The sequence below is a fragment of the Botryllus schlosseri genome, chromosome 7, assembly GCF_051294905.1.
Source record: "Botryllus schlosseri isolate E-star chromosome 7, Bs_hap1, whole genome shotgun sequence".
Taxonomy (NCBI): Eukaryota; Metazoa; Chordata; class Ascidiacea; order Stolidobranchia; family Styelidae; genus Botryllus; species Botryllus schlosseri.
In genome coordinates, this window is record NC_137242.1 from 1463029 (window position 1) to 1483600 (window position 20572).

Genomic DNA, 20572 nt, shown 5'->3' on the forward strand with positions numbered 1-20572 from the left:
AGAAGAAACGGCGAAATGCAAGGAGCAAGAGAGTTGCGCACATCTGCGAGTTTCCAGGCCCCGGTCGAGCCACAGACCGATTACGTTGCACCGGAGGAGGGGCTGAGCGCGGAAAACGAATGCGTCGTTTGCATGGAACAACAGGTTTGCATCGGAATCTGTTTCAATCTAATAAATGAGCAGTGAAATAAATACGGAGCTGGTGTCAAAATGGCTAATCACGAGAGTAGTTAGTATGATCGGTCGTGATTCGCCATTGGTTCTTATGGGTGCGGCGGTGAGGTGCCTGAAAACTCGTGGTGGTGATGGCACCCTTTTACACCCCCTCTCGGCGGTGAGGTGCCATGTGTTCTTATGGATGCGGTGATGATGGCACCCTTTCGGGTATAGGCTGCGGTGGTGAGGTGCCGCGAAAACTCGTGGTGGTGATGACACCCTTTTACACCCCCTCTCGGCGGTGAGGTGCCATGTGTTCTTATGGATGCGGTGATGATGGTACCCTTTCTGGTATAGGCTGCGGCGATGATGTGCCTACGGATTCTTGTGTCGTAGTGAACTAACGTTGTGGGTATAGGCTGCGGTGATGATGTGCCCACGGATTCTTGTGTCGTAGTGAACTAACGTTGTGGATATAGGCCGCGGCGATGATGTGGCTGTCGTGTATTATTACACGGTTTCTACTGATTCGCCATGTGTTCTTATGGGTGCGGTCGTGATGCGCACTTTCAACCATCTCTCGCGCGGTGTTGAATATGTACGAGTCACCAACAATAACCGCACAAACGGAAACGTGGCTTGTTGTGAGGATTAAGCAGCGCGACCTATATTTCGAATGACCTGCGCGCTGAATTATTTCCCGGCCAACCGCGTGCTACTATCGATTATTGCACTAGACCAGTCAGTGTGAAATAGTTTGATCGTAAATTATGATATATGATGTCGTAGTTTAGTCGTGTCAAATGACCGATCGTGTTCTCTTTCCTCGCTATTGATTGCTAGCTGAATAATACTTTCGGCTTATTCGCTGTTTCGCGCCTACAGAATAGTCTGCTGTTCACAGTCGCAACAAGAATCACAAGTATACACATTTACACATTCGTTTATTACTCTGAAATCAAACTCTTCACAAAAACACGTACAATCGTATCATTCACTTTTTTTATCATCGCCAAAATTATCCAAGTATTCCTCGGTTGAAAACCCTTGAGCTCTTTTTATCAAGAATGCGATAGCATGATCTCCACACACATCTGAAGTTTTACTCTGTAACTGTTTCCCAGTCACTGAAAATTCATCCGGCTCCAGGAATTCGATTATCTGAGGTTTTAGTGGTCCGAAGCCTAGCGAATCATGAAAATGAGTATCGTCATCTCTGTATATAGACACCCAGTGAGATCCAGGCAAACTCGATTCGTCGTAATTAATGGTGATAGCGAATTTTCCGCTAGTTGGTTTCTTCGGTAACTGATCTACTGGATAAGTTCGGCGATTCGAATATCGACAATAACCGCGTTCGCATACTAACACTCTAAAAAGGTGTGAAATATTTGTAAAAATCCTACGACCACTCACAAGATAACACATCAGAATAGTCATCTCTCGTGGTTTGGTGTTACAAAGGTAGGAATTATAAGTAATATTTTGGACGACAATGATATATCGTTATTCTTATGGACGCGGCGACATGATAACGTTACAGGTATAGGTTGTGGTGGTGATTCGCCATGTGTTCTTATGCGTGCGCTCGCACGTCGTACTTTCAAGTATAGGTATCTCTCGCATGTCGTATTGGAAACTCGTGTTGGCTCGCTCACGCGGCGAAATTTTAGTAATCAGTTTGTCACAGAACTTGATTTCGCTGGTAAGATTTAACAAGTAACGAATAACAGACCGCGGTAACTTGAATAGCGACAAATTGTCACTTATTTCCGCTCTAACCCTAATCCTCTGTGAAGTGAACGCTTATTCAAAAGGTGTGATATAATTTTAAAATCCAACGACCACTCACCGGATAATGCTTCAGACATATAGCAATCCCTCATACCCGCTCACAGGGTAATATTTCAGTAATAAGTTTGTCACAGAGCCGTCGCAGACGGTGATTCGAAAACCAACAATTTGTCACTCGCCCGCGATCGCTATATGTTTCACGCCTCCAGAATAGTGGCTGACTCTAGTTGCGTGATAAGATCCATGAAAATATTCAATCAATGTGTTAGTTTATCAACTTGAAATGAAACTCACTACACAAATCAAGTCGATTCGTATCTGAATGTTTTAAATCGGTACAACTCTAATCCTTTGACAAATCCCTTAACGCGTTTTTGGTGAATCGAACGTAACCCGAATATTACTGACGCCGACTTTCAGCCGCATCGAATTATTCGCACATTCCGCGTCACTGTTTTCGCACTTATAGAATCAATACCAACTATAACTCTTCAAGAATCAAGAATCACAAGTATGTGCATTACACAGTTATTGTCTTTATTAACTTGAAATCAAACACTTAACAAAAACACACAACTAATCATTTGGCAACTCTAGCATTACCAAAAAATTCCAGTATTGTTGATTGAAAATCCTTGAGTCATTATTATCAAAAATGTTATAGTACCGCATCGGGATCCATTCGCGGGATGTACTAAAGGTAAATCCAAATAATCCACATTCGCGGGATGTACTAAAGGTAAATCCAAATAATCCACATTCGTGGGATGTACTAAAGGTAAATCCAAATAATCCAGAATGAAATATTTGGACTTTGACATAGTGTGAATTGAAATAGGATTGACAAACACGACTACCAACTTTGATCCAGCCACATTTCAAGATCATACTTTGAAACAAGTAATGTAACATTACAACTCTATTCACGATCCCGCTTTCCATTTGTCAAAGAAATATTTTAACATCTTACCATACTCAAAAGAATTATTCACAACATTACCAATTGTTAAAAATCTAGTTTTCACTTACTTGATTATATCACTGCAACTCATAAATTTGAATTAATTCATCCTGGTTGTATTCGTATGCTCGGTCTTTTTTATTCAATTGTAAAGGTTGTTACTATTCTGAAGACAAAGTATTTACTAATCGGTGCATATACGATTTGACTTGGACATATTATATTTTGAGTATACGAGATTTGAATGTCTGAACAATAACTGAGAAATAATTTATCACAATTAAATCCGTAATATTACAGCGTAAAAGATATTGGAATGTCAGCAACTCTGCAAGGTCATAGTTACTACCACTAATTTACCCGACCAACTCGTCATGATCATTCCTGAAATCAACACAAACGTGACCACTGACTTGAGTTAACCACAAAACAGCATCAAGTTTTAAATCCACTTGTAGCTTACGGCTTATTTGAATGCGGGTTATGTTTTGTTGTAATTGAGTGTACGGAAATAGTATTACGTCTCGACATATCACCATGTCGGAATTTGTGGCAGAGAATTGAAACATATGCACTTTACAGAGTGTGAAAATATCACTTTGAGTATCGAGTACCGTTCGAAGCAAGCGATCAATTCTTAATCATTTCAGTAACTCCCCATTGTGTGTGCTAAATGTAAAATATCGCGAGGTTATACACTCTAAGACTTTGATTATTACAAAAGTAAATTGTGATATGTTTGTTAGATGCATCCAATTCAACTAGAAGTGTCTAGTGCCCAACACTCGTAATATCAAAAAAGTACTCGCTACACTGTTATTTGCTAAACGTGTTTTGCATTGTTGTTCATTTGTAGTATTGAATGAAATTGTTCTTGAACCCTCAAATAATAATTCCCGACATGAAACCAAGCCGCTGAAAGTCGTTACCATCACGAAGATACAATGTGTACGATGTTTGTCAAATGTGTCCTACCTGGCCAACAGAAAACAATTTTCACTAGCTTGGTAATGAAACCGAAGTCTCCATTCGATATATTGTTTGCGTCAAATACTTTACAACGAACACATTTGCGTGGTTGAGCTTTACATCATCAGACTGTCATCTGTACATCAAGAATACATCAGACTTGTAACTGGATCGTTTACCTAACCGAGTTGATATTTTTGTCATTTAGTGATTGCTGAACATACCACTTCGAAATACTGCGTTGATCTTAATTTCCATCATCGTGATAAGTGAAGTACATTTGTTTTGAATTCATAACAATAGGCTTTTCTACGACATGATAAATTATTGACAAGTTCTGCTTAGAAGATTGGTTGCATATCACGAAAAATAATATACCACACATATTATTACTGTTACTCCATTCATCGGTATTTTTTCCGTTGTCGATTTTCAAACGAGTAAAATTTATTACTTGAGTTGCTCTGCTTAATGTAAATGTAAACTCGCCCATCTTTCAACAACAAACAATGTTAAAATAGTATACAATCAAACACAACAAGTTTTACGATACTAATTATTATCCCACATAACCCATTTCTTACTGAAGACATATGAAATATATTCATGTTACACGAAAATATTCGCTCATGCTACAAACCTGTACAATGATTGGTGGTGCTTTCAAACTGTTTCGATACCTCAAGAACTTTATTGTCTGAACGGTTGTTCATGTATCGTAATAATCAAGTAGTTAAACATAGAACTGGTATTAACAGAAACACCAGAGTTGTTTACACAAAAGTTTGTATGTGTACAGTATACGAATACCATTTGTAAGTCCAGCACAATTGTGGTATCCATACGAGTTTAGTTAACACAATTTACGACACCGAGGTCGCGTCATCTTTCGTAAGACAACAAACCAAGGCTTCAGGATATGTCCATGTCATAGCAATAAATCAGCTACTCCAACAACAGAGTGCATATGTTTCTAGTTACGGTGCTTACATCTTACACACAAATCAATCTACTTTGCTAACGAAAAGTGGTGAGTCATCATATGGTTGTCCTCACAACTAAAACATACTATCATACAAAATGGTCGTTATAGTTTGCACACCAACGATACATCGTACAAGTAACAAGTCTCGAGAATCCAGTTATTCAAAAAACGTGAAAGTATTTCTATACCAAGTCGTTATGTTGACGAAAGCGTATATTGTAAGATCATGATCGATTTACATTCGTTGGTCACAAAATGTCACTACTCTAAATAATTATTTTTCACTCAAACACAAACGCATACTTGTCACCATTCGTTTTCATCAAGCACGAGTTCAAGAAACTTACTTACTACGATATGAATTTTTATTTTTATGTTGTGTAAATAGGTAATAATTAATTCAAGTAACACTATATCAACATCATCGAGTTGTGCTAATAGATTTACATGTGGTCTTGTGGTTTTCGTCGGGACATACAGCACGAACTAACTGTAGACTCCTCTCTGTTGTACAGCTACTCGGTAATCGAAATGCATTAACATGTAAACAACGATCTTGTTTCGTCACACCAAAAATATGTTCACTGTCGCGATACTCCGCACAAGACGTGCATAGCCTTTTCACACTCGTAATAGTATACCAACGTCAAGCGATAACGTTTAACAACACCAACGACACTAAACCCACGACGTTTACCTATGTAAAATTACCACTTTCACTTGTCAGTCCATCGTTTACCTGACTAAACATATTATTTTCCTTTGGAGATCTGACGTTTACCCAGAGTAAGAAACCATTTTCACTTGTAAATATTTTTTTTTTCCTCGGCTAACAAACCTTTTTTTCACTTGTAAATATTTTTTTTCCTCGGCTAACAAACCTTTTTCACTTGGAAATATATTTTTTCTCTGGTTAACAAACCTTTTTCACTTGGAAATATATTTTTTCTCTGGTTAACAAACCTTTTTCACTTGGAAATATATTTTTTCTCTGGTTAACAAACCTTTTTTACTTGGAAATCTATTTTTTCTCTGGGTAACAAACCTTTTTCACTTGGAAATATATTTTTTCTCTAGGTAACAAACCTTTTTCCCCGGGTAACAAACCTTTTTCCCTGAGCAACAAACCATTTTCACTTGGTGGTCCGTCGTTCACCCGAGTAAAAATATCATTTTCCTTTGGGGATCTGGCGTTTACCCAGTGTAACAATACATCAATACATTTTCTCTTGGTCATCTAGCTTTTCCTAGAGTAACAAAACCATTTTCATTTTGAAATCTGACAAACACACCTGACAATTTGATATTTTTGTATATTGTTACAACGGATAGCGACAAAATATACACCAACAACAACTCCAATACATTTGTGTAATCGCATATTCACTTGTGCTGATGCAACCCATCAAAATCATCGGTTACCCACATGCAATGTGCTGTTGTACATCGACGTTTATGTTTTTGGAAAATTGGACAATAGGCTTCGATAGTTCTGTGATGTCCGGGTTCGTGCTTTGGATTCTCCAGAGTCAAAATGTCTGAATAAAACACCTCCTTGACGATGGTTGGTATGTGGATAACGGTGTTCGGAAAACGGTTGGATTTATGTCACCCATCGCGATAACAATTCCAGGTCGAGTTTTCCCCCGCGTGTTTACTATATTGTGTCTTTATTGGTCATGTATGTCTCGACATTCAGTTTGAAATCGGAAACCCTGATAAAGTATGTAACCGGATCCGGATATCAACTCTGAATCGATAAACCAATGAACAATATTCAAAGTAAACATGTTACACCCTGTGTTTCCACGAAAAATACCATCCATACATACGTCGCGCTTGTTTGCCCACATCAGTATACGCGTAAATGGAGGTGTGTGACATTGCATGCAATGTGTTGGTATACAAACATCGATCCACAGACATTATCATAGCCGGTAGTTTTGATGTAGATCGAATGTCATCACACCCGATAACAATGTCATACCAATAAGCCACATTGCAATGACTCTGAGTCAATCTGAAGCGTGACATACAGACACACAAACATCGAACCGTAACATGGGTTATTCGCACGACGGTGAAAGTGAACTATACAGCATATACCAATAGAGCGTTCACAGTCGAATATGCGAACCACGCACAATCACATACCCTGGTTTTTGTTGGATATGTACGAAACCAATAAATCGATACATTTCTGTTCCTTCTACGTCAATAATACAAGCGTCATTCCAATGCATCGCTCGAATGTAAGGTTCGTCGGGTGTAAAATCCATGTCAAATAACACCAAAGTGTGCTTTCCGTGTTTTATTATTTCCACCGACGCTTCTTGTCTGTGTCGTAACACTATGGTGTGGGGAGTTGAAAAACGGTGGATTGTGAAACGGATTGACATGACCAACAGAATCGACGTCAATAGACTTGTGACGATGTCGTTTCAAAATGATACCGATATGACGAGACCAACCCGATCTCTTGTGGCGACGACCGTTTCGAAATGTGACAGGACGAACTGGACCCTTACGATGATGTGTTTTATGATTGCGTGTGAAATCGCGAGGTAGTGTTCTATTGTGGTGTACGATTGCAGTCTTCATTCCACAGAAACATACCTTATTGGATCACAGTATCAGTCCGAGATTTGCAGAATCACTGTTCACGATATTTATCTGGAGTCGTTATGTGGGAGTAGTGACATCCATGCATCGTGATTTAGTGAAAGACTGATCGCAATCATTTCGAGCACCCGTGATTCGATAGTTCACCTTGGTCAAACGCTGCAGTCTCAGCAGAAAACTTCGGTGTCGACAACACGATGGATATTGACCGATGTATCCAATTGGTCTGGGTGGTCCGTCTACAGATAGGGTCATGACTATCTTGTAATGTTACAACACGATAACACCATCGAATAAATCAGTGAACGGTGTCGAAATATCGATGTAATAGCGCGGATTCAGAGTCATTGCAATGTGGCTTATTGGTATGACATTGTTATCGGGTGTGATGACATTCGATCTACATCAAAACTACCGGCTATGATAATGTCTGTGGATCGATGTTTGTATACCAACACATTGCATGCAATGTCACACACCTCCATTTACGCGTATACTGATGTGGGCAAACAAGCGCGACGTATGTATGGATGGTATTTTTCGTGGAAACACAGGGTGTAACATGTTTACTTTGAATATTGTTCATTGGTTTATCGATTCAGAGTTGATATCCGGATCCGGTTACATACTTTATCAGGGTTTCCGATTTCAAACTGAATGTCGAGACATACATGACCAATAAAGACACAATATAGTAAACACGCGGGGGAAAACTCGACCTGGAATTGTTATCGCGATGGGTGACATAAATCCAACCGTTTTCCGAACACCGTTATCCACATACCAACCATCGTCAAGGAGGTGTTTTATTCAGACATTTTGACTCTGGAGAATCCAAAGCACGAACCCGGACATCACAGAACTATCGAAGCCTATTGTCCAATTTTCCAAAAACATAAACGTCGATGTACAACAGCACATTGCATGTGGGTAACCGATGATTTTGATGGGTTGCATCAGCACAAGTGAATATGCGATTACACAAATGTATTGGAGTTGTTGTTGGTGTATATTTTGTCGCTATCCGTTGTAACAATATACAAAAATATCAAATTGTCAGGTGTGTTTGTCAGATTTCAAAATGAAAATGGTTTTGTTACTCTAGGAAAAGCTAGATGACCAAGAGAAAATGTATTGATGTATTGTTACACTGGGTAAACGCCAGATCCCCAAAGGAAAATGATATTTTTACTCGGGTAAACGACGGACCACCAAGTGAAAATGGTTTGTTGCTCAGGGAAAAAGGTTTGTTACCCGGGGAAAAAGGTTTGTTACCTAGAGAAAAAATATATTTCCAAGTGAAAAAGGTTTGTTACCCAGAGAAAAAATAGATTTCCAAGTAAAAAAGGTTTGTTAACCAGAGAAAAAATATATTTCCAAGTGAAAAAGGTTTGTTAACCAGAGAAAAAATATATTTCCAAGTGAAAAAGGTTTGTTAACCAGAGAAAAAATATATTTCCAAGTGAAAAAGGTTTGTTAGCCGAGGAAAAAAAATATTTACAAGTGAAAAAAAGGTTTGTTAGCCGAGGAAAAAAAAAATATTTACAAGTGAAAATGGTTTCTTACTCTGGGTAAACGTCAGATCTCCAAAGGAAAATAATATGTTTAGTCAGGTAAACGATGGACTGACAAGTGAAAGTGGTAATTTTACATAGGTAAACGTCGTGGGTTTAGTGTCGTTGGTGTTGTTAAACGTTATCGCTTGACGTTGGTATACTATTACGAGTGTGAAAAGGCTATGCACGTCTTGTGCGGAGTATCGCGACAGTGAACATATTTTTGGTGTGACGAAACAAGATCGTTGTTTACATGTTAATGCATTTCGATTACCGAGTAGCTGTACAACAGAGAGGAGTCTACAGTTAGTTCGTGCTGTATGTCCCGACGAAAACCACAAGACCACATGTAAATCTATTAGCACAACTCGATGATGTTGATATAGTGTTACTTGAATTAATTATTACCTATTTACACAACATAAAAATAAAAATTCATATCGTAGTAAGTAAGTTTCTTGAACTCGTGCTTGATGAAAACGAATGGTGACAAGTATGCGTTTGTGTTTGAGTGAAAAATAATTATTTAGAGTAGTGACATTTTGTGACCAACGAATGTAAATCGATCATGATCTTACAATATACGCTTTCGTCAACATAACGACTTGGTATAGAAATACTTTCACGTTTTTTGAATAACTGGATTCTCGAGACTTGTTACTTGTACGATGTATCGTTGGTGTGCAAACTATAACGACCATTTTGTATGATAGTATGTTTTAGTTGTGAGGACAACCATATGATGACTCACCACTTTTCGTTAGCAAAGTAGATTGATTTGTGTGTAAGATGTAAGCACCGTAACTAGAAACATATGCACTCTGTTGTTGGAGTAGCTGATTTATTGCTATGACATGGACATATCCTGAAGCCTTGGTTTGTTGTCTTACGAAAGATGACGCGACCTCGGTGTCGTAAATTGTGTTAACTAAACTCGTATGGATACCACAATTGTGCTGGACTTACAAATGGTATTCGTATACTGTACACATACAAACTTTTGTGTAAACAACTCTGGTGTTTCTGTTAATACCAGTTCTATGTTTAACTACTTGATTATTACGATACATGAACAACCGTTCAGACAATAAAGTTCTTGAGGTATCGAAACAGTTTGAAAGCACCACCAATCATTGTACAGGTTTGTAGCATGAGCGAATATTTTCGTGTAACATGAATATATTTCATATGTCTTCAGTAAGAAATGGGTTATGTGGGATAATAATTAGTATCGTAAAACTTGTTGTGTTTGATTGTATACTATTTTAACATTGTTTGTTGTTGAAAGATGGGCGAGTTTACATTTACATTAAGCAGAGCAACTCAAGTAATAAATTTTACTCGTTTGAAAATCGACAACGGAAAAAATACCGATGAATGGAGTAACAGTAATAATATGTGTGGTATATTATTTTTCGTGATATGCAACCAATCTTCTAAGCAGAACTTGTCAATAATTTATCATGTCGTAGAAAAGCCTATTGTTATGAATTCAAAACAAATGTACTTCACTTATCACGATGATGGAAATTAAGATCAACGCAGTATTTCGAAGTGGTATGTTCAGCAATCACTAAATGACAAAAATATCAACTCGGTTAGGTAAACGATCCAGTTACAAGTCTGATGTATTCTTGATGTACAGATGACAGTCTGATGATGTAAAGCTCAACCACGCAAATGTGTTCGTTGTAAAGTATTTGACGCAAACAATATATCGAATGGAGACTTCGGTTTCATTACCAAGCTAGTGAAAATTGTTTTCTGTTGGCCAGGTAGGACACATTTGACAAACATCGTACACATTGTATCTTCGTGATGGTAACGACTTTCAGCGGCTTGGTTTCATGTCGGGAATTATTATTTGAGGGTTCAAGAACAATTTCATTCAATACTACAAATGAACAACAATGCAAAACACGTTTAGCAAATAACAGTGTAGCGAGTACTTTTTTGATATTACGAGTGTTGGGCACTAGACACTTCTAGTTGAATTGGATGCATCTAACAAACATATCACAATTTACTTTTGTAATAATCAAAGTCTTAGAGTGTATAACCTCGCGATATTTTACATTTAGCACACACAATGGGGAGTTACTGAAATGATTAAGAATTGATCGCTTGCTTCGAACGGTACTCGATACTCAAAGTGATATTTTCACACTCTGTAAAGTGCATATGTTTCAATTCTCTGCCACAAATTCCGACATGGTGATATGTCGAGACGTAATACTATTTCCGTACACTCAATTACAACAAAACATAACCCGCATTCAAATAAGCCGTAAGCTACAAGTGGATTTAAAACTTGATGCTGTTTTGTGGTTAACTCAAGTCAGTGGTCACGTTTGTGTTGATTTCAGGAATGATCATGACGAGTTGGTCGGGTAAATTAGTGGTAGTAACTATGACCTTGCAGAGTTGCTGACATTCCAATATCTTTTACGCTGTAATATTACGGATTTAATTGTGATAAATTATTTCTCAGTTATTGTTCAGACATTCAAATCTCGTATACTCAAAATATAATATGTCCAAGTCAAATCGTATATGCACCGATTAGTAAATACTTTGTCTTCAGAATAGTAACAACCTTTACAATTGAATAAAAAAGACCGAGCATACGAATACAACCAGGATGAATTAATTCAAATTTATGAGTTGCAGTGATATAATCAAGTAAGTGAAAACTAGATTTTTAACAATTGGTAATGTTGTGAATAATTCTTTTGAGTATGGTAAGATGTTAAAATATTTCTTTGACAAATGGAAAGCGGGATCGTGAATAGAGTTGTAATGTTACATTACTTGTTTCAAAGTATGATCTTGAAATGTGGCTGGATCAAAGTTGGTAGTCGTGTTTGTCAATCCTATTTCAATTCACACTATGTCAAAGTCCAAATATTTCATTCTGGATTATTTGGATTTACCTTTAGTACATCCCACGAATGTGGATTATTTGGATTTACCTTTAGTACATCCCGCGAATGTGGATTATTTGGATTTACCTTTAGTACATCCCGCGAATGGATCCCGATGCGGTACTATAACATTTTTGATAATAATGACTCAAGGATTTTCAATCAACAATACTGGAATTTTTTGGTAATGCTAGAGTTGCCAAATGATTAGTTGTGTGTTTTTGTTAAGTGTTTGATTTCAAGTTAATAAAGACAATAACTGTGTAATGCACATACTTGTGATTCTTGATTCTTGAAGAGTTATAGTTGGTATTGATTCTATAAGTGCGAAAACAGTGACGCGGAATGTGCGAATAATTCGATGCGGCTGAAAGTCGGCGTCAGTAATATTCGGGTTACGTTCGATTCACCAAAAACGCGTTAAGGGATTTGTCAAAGGATTAGAGTTGTACCGATTTAAAACATTCAGATACGAATCGACTTGATTTGTGTAGTGAGTTTCATTTCAAGTTGATAAACTAACACATTGATTGAATATTTTCATGGATCTTATCACGCAACTAGAGTCAGCCACTATTCTGGAGGCGTGAAACATATAGCGATCGCGGGCGAGTGACAAATTGTTGGTTTTCGAATCACCGTCTGCGACGGCTCTGTGACAAACTTATTACTGAAATATTACCCTGTGAGCGGGTATGAGGGATTGCTATATGTCTGAAGCATTATCCGGTGAGTGGTCGTTGGATTTTAAAATTATATCACACCTTTTGAATAAGCGTTCACTTCACAGAGGATTAGGGTTAGAGCGGAAATAAGTGACAATTTGTCGCTATTCAAGTTACCGCGGTCTGTTATTCGTTACTTGTTAAATCTTACCAGCGAAATCAAGTTCTGTGACAAACTGATTACTAAAATTTCGCCGCGTGAGCGAGCCAACACGAGTTTCCAATACGACATGCGAGAGATACCTATACTTGAAAGTACGACGTGCGAGCGCACGCATAAGAACACATGGCGAATCACCACCACAACCTATACCTGTAACGTTATCATGTCGCCGCGTCCATAAGAATAACGATATATCATTGTCGTCCAAAATATTACTTATAATTCCTACCTTTGTAACACCAAACCACGAGAGATGACTATTCTGATGTGTTATCTTGTGAGTGGTCGTAGGATTTTTACAAATATTTCACACCTTTTTAGAGTGTTAGTATGCGAACGCGGTTATTGTCGATATTCGAATCGCCGAACTTATCCAGTAGATCAGTTACCGAAGAAACCAACTAGCGGAAAATTCGCTATCACCATTAATTACGACGAATCGAGTTTGCCTGGATCTCACTGGGTGTCTATATACAGAGATGACGATACTCATTTTCATGATTCGCTAGGCTTCGGACCACTAAAACCTCAGATAATCGAATTCCTGGAGCCGGATGAATTTTCAGTGACTGGGAAACAGTTACAGAGTAAAACTTCAGATGTGTGTGGAGATCATGCTATCGCATTCTTGATAAAAAGAGCTCAAGGGTTTTCAACCGAGGAATACTTGGATAATTTTGGCGATGATAAAAAAAGTGAATGATACGATTGTACGTGTTTTTGTGAAGAGTTTGATTTCAGAGTAATAAACGAATGTGTAAATGTGTATACTTGTGATTCTTGTTGCGACTGTGAACAGCAGACTATTCTGTAGGCGCGAAACAGCGAATAAGCCGAAAGTATTATTCAGCTAGCAATCAATAGCGAGGAAAGAGAACACGATCGGTCATTTGACACGACTAAACTACGACATCATATATCATAATTTACGATCAAACTATTTCACACTGACTGGTCTAGTGCAATAATCGATAGTAGCACGCGGTTGGCCGGGAAATAATTCAGCGCGCAGGTCATTCGAAATATAGGTCGCGCTGCTTAATCCTCACAACAAGCCACGTTTCCGTTTGTGCGGTTATTGTTGGTGACTCGTACATATTCAACACCGCGCGAGAGATGGTTGAAAGTGCGCATCACGACCGCACCCATAAGAACACATGGCGAATCAGTAGAAACCGTGTAATAATACACGACAGCCACATCATCGCCGCGGCCTATATCCACAACGTTAGTTCACTACGACACAAGAATCCGTGGGCACATCATCACCGCAGCCTATACCCACAACGTTAGTTCACTACGACACAAGAATCCGTAGGCACATCATCGCCGCAGCCTATACCAGAAAGGGTACCATCATCACCGCATCCATAAGAACACATGGCACCTCACCGCCGAGAGGGGGTGTAAAAGGGTGTCATCACCACCACGAGTTTTCGCGGCACCTCACCACCGCAGCCTATACCCGAAAGGGTGCCATCATCACCGCATCCATAAGAACACATGGCACCTCACCGCCGAGAGGGGGTGTAAAAGGGTGCCATCACCACCACGAGTTTTCAGGCACCTCACCGCCGCACCCATAAGAACCAATGGCGAATCACGACCGATCATACTAACTACTCACGAGCGCAAGTTTTTTTGCAGCTTCTATCTGCTTCCTAGATAGTTAGAATTCATGTATTATGGTGTTTTAAGCTGCTTGGAGGGATTGTATAGTGCAACTTTTGCAACTTTTCTCTATCTTTCATGCCAATTTTTACCGGAACTTTTATCAAATATTGCGTAAAAATGCAAAGGAATGGTTTAAAAACATACTAGAAACAATTTCTAGTATTGTTCTATTCTCCTTATTTGAATAAAAAATAGCTATATGATCGTTTAGCTGCATCTCTCTGTTATCTATGACACAATGACTTGCAAGCAAGAAGCTCAACTATCCCTGCCAATCACGACCGTGCTCGAACAATATGTAAATAGATCACTTTATTAATTCCCTAGTGTAAGTTTGAGGTAGTTTCCCATTTCCCGAAAGCCCATGTGAGACCGCCGAAAATTATATTTTCACTAAGTCACTTTTTTCAAGCTACGGTATTTATTTTGTTAAAGTCTACAAAAGTGAGGGTTTCTAAAATGCCTTGGGTCAAGTAGTGATGTAGTGTTTATCTCACCCCGTTTCTCACGAAAATTTCACTTGTTAAAGTGAAGTAGTTAAACCTCACAAGCAATGGAGTATGTGGTGCAAGTACTTTGAAATAGTAGACGCAACCACACTTGAACCTCCAGATCAGTGGTTCTCAAGCTTTTTGAACCTTTACAAATCAAAATTTACACCAAATTTAATAACGACAAATTTATGCAACCCAAATGTAATATTGGAATCTGCATTGACTGCGGTCTGTTCTATATTAGATATTCAGTACAAGTTTCTGCCAAGGTGAGCTCGCGAAGTCCTGTTAAATACCCTTACGATTGTGGCTGTCCGGTGGCTTTTTAAATAGCCTCTATTTTACTGCAAAATGATCGTTTGATTGCATTTTCGCAATGTAGCGAAATTATCTGGAACATCTTATTAGCCTTGTAACATAACTTCTCCGAAACAAGCTGTCTGCCACTTTTAAACAGTTTCGGAATACATTTGCACCTATGTGACGTACGCCCGAGTAGATGATCATAATCACCCCCTCTATTACGACACCGTGGAGAAAATATGATGTTTCATTTCATCAATTTACGGGCAAGCTTCTTCACAACTTCTTTCATTTTGGAATTGAGATATTTTGCACGTTAACTTGCCAGGGATCAGCGGTCGAGAACCACAGCTCTAGATAATTCCTGTTGTCGAATTAGACTAATGAAACGAAATAACAGTAATCAAATTCGAATCTAATTTGTGCAATGTTTTTATACTCTGAATTAATTTAATGTAATTTCTGGTATTCCTGAAAAAACACTACAGGGTAACTGTATATTGCGGAACGAATTACGCTTAGCGAACAGACATTTGCTGTTCTCGTGCTTATGAGGTTCAACTTTGATTCGATATGGAATGAACTTGATCTCTGTTGAATTTTTTTCTCATTCAGAATTGAATTCGATTTCTTGGATTTTTCGAAATCAGTTATTCTAATTTTGAGATAACTGTGTGGGTACCATTCTAATTTAAATCTATTATAATTTAGACAAGCTGAAAATGTTCCAGATTTCGAACTATAACCACAACCAAATCTCCTTTCCAGAGCAACGTGATCTTCCTGCCGTGCGGCCACGTGTGTTCGTGCAAGGGCTGCAGCGCGAAACTTCAAAAATGCCCGATGTGCCGCTGCGACGTCACGCAGAAGATGCAAATTTTCCGAAATTAGTTGTCATCCATCTCATGCAATATCGGACTTACCCGCCTCTCGATGATTTACGTTTGCTGACGGATTTTTCGAATTCGTGTGCACCATATCTCGAAATGAGTTCCGTCGCCCACACTGCCACTCCAATGCGAGACCATCCATTACTTAACGTTAGACTTTGAAATGACGGTCTGACATTTGAGCATGTGACACTCAGATCTGGTCAAAGCACTCAACATTGCTGCTTAAGTAGAAGTGAAAGTAATGACATGAATTTCTACTCATTTACGAGTAGATATATTTCCAGTGCACAGCTACTCCAAGTAGAAGCAGAAAAGGGAAGGTCTGAGAAATACTCAAATAAGTTGTTTTAAAATATGGATTTGGTCGATGCCCCACACTTCTGTAGTAAATCGAGTGGGTGAATTTCAAAATTTGAGGATTCATCTTCATGACAATGCAAAATGACTACAAATTTTTCGCAATTATCAGAAAAAATATCTGATACAGTAGCTACTATGCACTCTTTATGGTAATTTCACTCACAAAAATAATGTGAACCAGTTCAAACACTTCTTTTTACTTTACAAAGAGTTGTGCGTATAGAGCAAGAAGTTTTGCGTTTAAAGCTATTGTGCAGAAGTATTTTGAAAACAACCACTCAAGTATTAATGAGTAACTAAACCTATTTGTGTGTTCCAAAAAAGTAGAAATACCTTGTTACTGATCACTTCTCGCAACACTTGAGCGTTTTGTGACTGTATAACTCCGAAGCTAACCCTGACTTTGATCCACATCCTCGAGTGTTGCATGCAGCATGTCCGTGGACCGAAATCACGTCACGATCGCAATAGATGAGCATTCCATTCACGGTTTGGTATTATTCGGCACTTAATAAATAGTGATCACTTCATATCTTTCTTTGCCGTTATTTTTATCAATGTATGTCTCGTCGGACGTGTCTTTGGATACGAGTCAGAATAAATTAACACCGAATTGTGTTCGCTATTGCGTGTTGGGGGATGGGATCAAAGATGGTAGCCATTTGATTTGGTCTGATACTAATCACTGGGGAGAATATTTTTAGACTTGTCAAATTATAGCAACAGGGTCATAGAATGGTCGAAATAGTCTATAACTCAAATTATCCACAAGCTTCATTGTCTTGGTATTTGTCTGTGAACCTCGAATTTAACGTTTGCGCGCCTTTTAGCTTTTTACTTTATACTGTTTTAGATGGCACATTGTTAGGATTCATTATAACATCTTTGGTTGAAATTTATTACATTTCAACTGCGGGCCAGTCTATGCATGGCGCTGACAGCATAAAAAAATCATCGTTCAACGAGGATTCACCTTGACAATCTCAAAAAGTTCACTTGCTTTGTTACAAATGTTTGCTGGAATATTGAGCGACTCCCTGCTGTGACCTTGACGCGCAATCACAACATCAAGAACGAAATAAACTACATGTAGGTATGGTCAGCGAATGATGCTTATTCAACCAATCAATGATATTTATATAAAGAATTTGTCGATGTCTGCTAAATATCAACGTAGCAATACTCAGACGTCGAATACATCGTCCTGTCTGGCCTAGACCATTAAGGCGTAAGCTTATATTCCCTTGCAAGCCATCCACTAAATTGTTGGCAAAGCGACGGAGGATATTGATTTTATGGTATTATTATATCATTTGATTGTCCCAGTTGATACATTCGGCGACGTTTAAAACGACGATATGTACTTCAGCACTGTGACATTATGTGACCCGAGTCGTCGCTGTATCGTGTACATTCTTATACAGCAGAGGTTCCCAACCTTTTTCGAATAATCGCCCTCTTCTCAAGCTTGACACAAATTTTCGCCCCCCCCCACCCCCCCCCGATACTTACGGATTGAAAAAAGAGGACATATACGGGAAATTTATTCACCTAACTCTGATCGCTGGTGAGTTGACTAGAACTATGGTACTTTTTCCGAGTAGGTGGTCTGAAAACCGGTTTGCGCGTCCATTTCCTGTTAATTTATGACTAGGGCGATTTTTTACCTAAAAAGGGAAGATTTTTTCATAATATTCACAATTTTTGCATTATTGACCTTAAAAAACTTAGTTTTGACCTCATATAGGTAAATCAGGTGTTTTCCCCGCATAATGTTAGAATTGTACTACTTATCTTCATTTCGTGTTTGATCTGGCTGTCCTTGCGAAGTAGTTTGGCCTGAAAAAAAAAACTTTATTTTAACGAACGATCTGGACCCTTGAAGAATTCCAGTAGTTACATCACGCGTTATGGTATAAATAATTAAAATTTGTTGTAGTTCAACGAAAGACACTTTCCTACATTCTCGGGAAAGTGTCTGTCCTTACTAAGTAGCTTGCCAGGAATGGAGAAAGAACGTTCAAAAAAGGAAGTCGTTGGCTGGCAGCACTGAAGTTGTGCGTACACTGCTTTTGACACACCGTGTTCTTTCATTCTGACAATGTATTCTACATCACAATTTTTCATTGTGCGCTCCTTGATATAAAAACCAATGCCCACACCGTTTTGCTTCAGTTAGGATTGCGGTACGTTCAGCATAACGCCATGTCAACCTCTATTTGCTTCATTTGGTTGTTTATGATTCACAATTAGTAGACAATGTGCCGTTTATAACGGTAGGCTATGACTTCATTGAAATGTAGGCTTAGAATTAGCAATATGGTGAACCTGAACCTTTCGGAAGTTAACACCATCCCTACCTAGGACGCCTACCTTTTTTGTAATAAGCCTCCTTTAAAGCTGTGACTGCAAGGCCACTGGACAGAAGCGCCCTAATTGACACGAAATCTGCGATGTGGATATTCGAGCGCGTCCTACAGGAGTTGGACTTGAAACAAGACCCGTTTTTAGTCAACCTATTTGTCAACCTATTTGTTGTTCGTATTTCGTCCGAAAAATTTTAATCAATAGTTCTCCAGTCCAATAATGATTTATAACAAGTGTCCTCCTTTCCGGAACCAAAAATATCGTAACCCTACACCAGGGGTCGGCAACTTTTTGTATGCAGCGTGCCAAAATTTCAGAAAATATGAAATTATTACCAACTTACGTGCCGAACAAATTTATAATTTTGTCATATTTATCGTTTCAAGCAAGGAATCCCACCAACCGCTTATCAGCACATGGCAACGACATCGGTTACGCCAGTGATTCTTAAATTATAGGTCCCTAACGCACTAGACATCGCCTATCGCTTAAATGTACGTCACGTCTGCACCATTTATTTCTAATCGCGCAATGATCGATCTTCTGTGGTTGCTTTGGTCGGTTCCAAGCCAACTGTCTTCGGTACCATATCCAATCAGTGGCAGGCGACAATCAATGTTGTTACTATATGATATGGCCTGATGAAAAATATGCCCACCAATGTATCAGAAGAGATTCTTGGCGGTACGTAGCTTCAATATACAATTGAATAGTATATTCATATTGAAATGAACCCGAATATTTTATTCCAACTCTCGTCAGGGTTAGGCTTAATGGTCAGCATCTAGTATAGAAATGTAAAGAACATTGTATATCAATAATCGTGTCACAAAATATGACGTCGCCAGCATGAAATTCCGTACAAGAGAACGTTCAATGTACCATTTTTAGATGATTCACGAACTCCTGTTGTTGACGCAGGCTTAGTTGGTGTATTTTGATAAAACTCGTCCCCGTATCATTATATCATGCAGGTCTGTTTGATGTCACATTAAGGTTGGTCTGCAAAGCTCAAAAGTTCGCGGTAGAGCGGTTGAGGTTGTCGTTGCTCCCCATATCGCTTACCCGTACCAAAGGAAACTAAAAGAGAAACTCCTTTCGTGACACGAGCACGATTCCAAATTCGCTTTTCGACGAAGGGACTCATATTTTCCTCGGCGCGGGTCTCATTTGATAAGTCTCGTGGCTGACCGGAGGGTACATATAGCAGCATGTTCTGGTCGGTTTCCCATTGAGGCTCACTAAGTTAGTCAGTTTGATCTGAATAGTTTTACGTACAGATGAGGTATGTAGCCGAGAATATATATATTTCTTAACGCAATCGCCATATACGTACAAAGACTCATTACATAGAGTCGAACATCAGTCTGTCTCTCTGCACGAAAATGACGAGAAATCGTAATGTTAGTCAGGCAAAGCATTAATCATCGCGAATTGGCCCTAAAGAGACATGAAGCTTCTTTTAGATGAGATATTAAAATGCAATGGTGGTTATGTTGCATAGAATATGTGAGAATATAATTGGATATATTTCTGATATATCCAGTTCTTTGCGGATCTCTTTTCAGACTACATATTCGCATATTGGCATATTGGCTTCTCATGATGTAATATTAGATGTGGCAA